We start from the raw sequence: 4,856 nt of genomic DNA, 5'->3' as shown, positions 1-4,856 counted from the left end.
AGAAATACTCATATTATATCTCACAGTGGGAAACCGGACAATAGCCTCAGCACTAGTCAGAGAAGACGAAAGCGGGTAATAATTCATCTACTTCATCAGCAAAGCTCTACAAGGAGCCGAACGGAACTATCAAAAGATAGAAAAATTTGCCTACACTCTCATACTCACTTCTCGGTGAATTCGCCCATATTTTCAAGCTCACACTATCAAGATTCGAACCAATCAACCCATAAAAGGCATACTGCAAAAGGCAGACTTAGCTAGTAGAATCCTACAATGGGCAGTCAAGTTATCTGAATTTGATCTTCAATATGAAGCTCGGACAGCCATCAAATCACAGTATCTGGCCGACTTCATTTCCGAGTACACAGACACCCCGGGAACTCCCACAAAATAGAATCTTTACGTAGACGGCTCTTCAAACAAAACCGGGAGCAGCGCAGGTGTAATTATAGAAAGTGATCTAGGAACTCAAATCGAGCTCTCATTAAAGTTTGAATTCCCTGCTTCAAATAATCAAGCTGAATATGAGGCACTACTGGTTGGTTTGAGGGTGGCTAGGGAGGTAGGAGTTCAAAAGCTTATCATCTTCAGCGATTCACAAGTAGTTACCTCTCAAATAGAGGGGAGCTACTAAGCTAAGGACCCTACCATGAAAAAGTATCTGGACAAAACTAGAGAACATCTCGGACAGATCGGGGAATATGAGGTTCAACATATACCTCGGGTACAGAATGCCCGAGTGGATGCACTCTCAAAACTAGCCAGCACCAAACCAGGGGGCAACAACAGAAGCCTTATTCAAGAAATACTGTAAAACCCATCAATCTTTGAGGAGGAAAAAGTCCTAACCATATTAGGTCAGGATCAAGTGTGGACGACCCCCATAATCAACTACCTCAAGTCAGAAGCACTCCCCACAGACAAAAATGAGGCAATGAGGCTAATACGAGAGGCACATTACTACACCATAGTAGGCAACATCCTATATAGGAGAGGGATTTCGACACCCCTCCTAAAATTTTTGCCGACCTCCAACACAAAGGAAGTTCTGGAAGAAATACACAGTGGTATGTGTGGCAACCATCTCGGGGCACGAGCTCTCACCAAAAAAGTACTCTGAGCTCGATTCTTCTAGCCGACCTTACAAAAAGAAGCGACAGAGTTCATCAAGACAGGCCCACCATGTCAGAAGCATGCTAACTTCCACATCGCTCCACCAGAAGAGCTCATCAGTGTAACGTCGCCCTGGCCGTTTGCAAAGTGGGGGCTCGACCTCCTCGGACCCTTTTTCCAAGGATCGGAACAAGTCAAGTTCTTCATTGTAGGGGTAGACTATTTCACAAAATGGATTGAGGCAGAGCCCCTAGCTAAGGCCACCGCTCAAAGAAGTCGAAAATTTCTATACAGGAATATTATTACAAGCTTTGGGATCCCTTACTCCATCACCACAGATAATGGCACTCAATTCACTGACATAGGTTTCAGGAACTTGGTAGCTGGTTTGAAAATAAAGCACCAATTCACATCCGTAGAACACCCACAAGCTAACGGACAGGAAGAAGCTGCCAGCAAAGTCATATTAGCTGGGTTAAAACAGAGACTATAGAACGCAAAGGGAGCTGGGCTGAAGAGCTTCCACAAGTCCTATGGGCATATCGGACAACTCCGCACTTTACCACAGGAGAATCACCCTTTCAACTTACTTACGGAATGGAGGCAATGATCCCAGTAGAGATCGAAGAAGGATACCCCAGAATGATCCTCTACAATGAAGAGGCTAACTCCCAAATTCAAAGGGAAGAATTCGACCTACTCCCAGAGATCCGAGAAAGAGCTCGGATTAGAAAGGAAGCGTTAAACCATTGAATGGCTTCAAAGTACAACCGGAAGGTAGTCCAGCAAAGTTTCGCAAACAACGATCTTATCCTAATCCGAAATGACATCAGAGTAGGTCGATCAGGAGAAGGGAAGCTAGCAGCTAACTGGAAAGGACCTTACCGAGTTGTAGAGGTACTGGGAAAAGGCTACTACAAGGTGTCCGACCTCGAGGGATGAGAGCTACCAAGGTCATGGCATGCCTTTAACCTAAGAAGGTACTATAGTTAGAAAGTGATAAAGATCTTAGGTCAAGGTGCACTCTTTTTCTGAAAAAGGTTTTTTAATGAGGTGCCAGGCCAAGATCAACAAGATGGCCTGACTTAGAAGGGTAAGAACTTATATGCATATATTCTGGTCTATTTGTATCTATTTTCTACTTGAATAAAGTTTTTCAGATTCCCTAAAAACGTTTCCTACCAAGACGCATTAATCTGAGCGCAAGAATTATTCGTCTGATTACAATAAGGTCAACAAGATGAAAACCAAATTCATCGTCCGATCATGACAAGGTCAGCAAGATGAATACCAAATTCATCGCCTGATCACGACAAGGTCGGCAAGATAAAAACCAAATCCATCGCCCGATCATGACAAGGTCAGCAAGATGAATACCAAATTCATCGCCTGATCATCACAAGGTCAGCAAGATGAATACCAAATTCATCGCCTAATCACGACAAGGTCGGCAAGATGAAAACCAAATTCATTGCCCGATTACAAAAAAAAAGCAAGATGAAAGCGATAAACACAGATAAATGCAAGAAGTTATCAAAAGTAATCCATAAAAAGCGGCCTGACGAGTTCTGACTAAAAATGGACTACTAAAAATAACTTAAGATGGACCGACAAGAGAAGTCGGACCAACAAAGAGCGTGCGCTAAAAGGGACACAATTTCGCCCAAAAAGTCACGACTCCACAACAAGGCTATCAAAATTGTTCAGACTAACTAAAAAGGTTAGTTGTCGGACAAGTTATCCCCAAGGACCACCTCGACCAAGCAGAAAGTGGACAAAACAAGAAGCGATCAAAAAGAGGTCGGACAGCAAAGTACCAACACTCTACAAAGATTCGTAGAAATTGTAAAAGTGCAGTCAACATATCAAAGAAGCACAGCTATTATAATAAAAACATTAAAGACTCAAGAGGCCACCTGAAAGTCGGCCTCAAGAGTTCAAAGTGTTTTGTTTTTCCCAAAATAAAGTTGCTAAAAAAAGCAATTGAATGTCAAGAGACGTCATACCATACAAAAGCTACGAAATTAAAAGAGTTCAAAAGCCCACAAGTTGGGCTATACAAATACATAAGAAATCACAAAGGGTCCAAGGTCTCCTCGGTAGCAGCATCCTGAGTCGAAGGGGGAGGAATGTTCTTCAAAGGGGTCGCATCCATAGTTCCATTTTCCCAATTTAGAATTTGAACATCAGGATCAGATCCGGAATGGCTGACCTCAGTTACAGGGGTTGAAGAAGCCGTAGCAACAGAAGCTTTGACTGGTGGCACAGGGGGAGGACCTTCCTCTTTATCATCATCCAAAGAAGGAACGATCTTGCCATCCTCCACGACGTTGTCCAAACTAAAAAGAGTCTGGTCGAGCTCGGGGGCAAGAAATCGGACCTGGACTTTCAAGTTCTCATAAGCATCAGTCACACTACCCACCAGGTGGCCCTGGAGCTCAGCATAATCAGCGTGGGCAGACTCAAGCCTCTCCCTGGTCTCCAGTAACTCGCCATAAGTACGAGTATAGCTCTCCTTGTATTTTGCCTTTGACTCCTCAGCAAGGTTTGCGGCAGCCTCCACAGTCGTAGCTTGGGATTTCTCCTTCTCCAGATCGAGCTCCAGCTTAACTACCTTAGCGTCAAGCTCGTCCTTCAGACCCTTAATTCTATTAAATTCGGACTTGGCATATTTCATAAAGGCTTTTGTTGCATGGACTGGTGATGCATGAAAACTTGTCTCTCAACAAATTTCCCTTCGGTAAGTATACCAAATTATCGTCAAGTAAAAACTCACAATAGAGTGAGGTCGAATCCCACAAGGATTGATTGGTCAAGCAACTTTAGTTAGAAGAGTATGCTATTTAAGCTAAACAGAATGTAGTTTGAGAATTGTAGAAAATTAAATGGCGGGAAAGTAAATGGCAGAAAATAAAGTGCAGAATCTTAGATGGGGATTTGGGGGGAATGAGCATGGAAATAAATGACAGAAAGTAAAGAGAATGGGTAAGATCAGAAATGGGAATTCATTGGGCTCAGGAGATGTTGTATTCTCTGGATCAAATTCATTTTCATCTCTTCCTCAATCAAAGCATCTATTGATCTCCTTGGCAATCTTAGGTGATTGGATTCCAATTCCTTGGCAAACCAATCTCTCTAAACTTGAACAATTGCCCAATTCCTCGATTTAATTGCTCATGGGAAGAGATGAAGTGTGGTCACTGATTATACCACATGTATTTTCAAATCAAAGTGTTGGGAGGATTACATGTCACTATATCTGCCCAGACCCTAATTTGGTCCAACATGAGAAAACATTTCTAGCATGATCTCCTCATCCCTTTTCCAAGGCTCAGAGGAGATCCAATTTTGGAGAGTTTCTTTTCCAAGACAACTAACCAATTGAATTAAGATCGAAAGCTTTCTAGTAAATCAAAAGAGAAGAAAGAAGAAGAATAATGAAAACTATAATTGATCCATCAAATTACAATAGAGCTCCCTAACCCAATGAAGGGGGTTTATTTGTTCATAGCTCTCGAAATGAAAAATGATAGAAAAGAATACATTCTTAGCTAAAAGTGCAGAAAAGTAAATATACAGAGGGTAGTTCTCCAAAGTGCCAAGCTTCTCTATAGTTCAAAACTACTCCTATATATACTACTTCTCTTGATCTTCTAGTGAGTTCTTCAAGTCTTGGATGTGGGCCTTAGATCTTGAGTTGAAGCAGTTATAATCTTTAGTGGGCTCAGCTTACAGAGAAG

Source organism: Arachis hypogaea, chromosome 10, assembly GCF_003086295.3.
Source record: "Arachis hypogaea cultivar Tifrunner chromosome 10, arahy.Tifrunner.gnm2.J5K5, whole genome shotgun sequence".
Taxonomy (NCBI): Eukaryota; Viridiplantae; Streptophyta; class Magnoliopsida; order Fabales; family Fabaceae; genus Arachis; species Arachis hypogaea.
The sequence above is the reverse complement of the archived record's forward strand: the minus strand, read 5'-3'. Positions refer to the sequence as shown.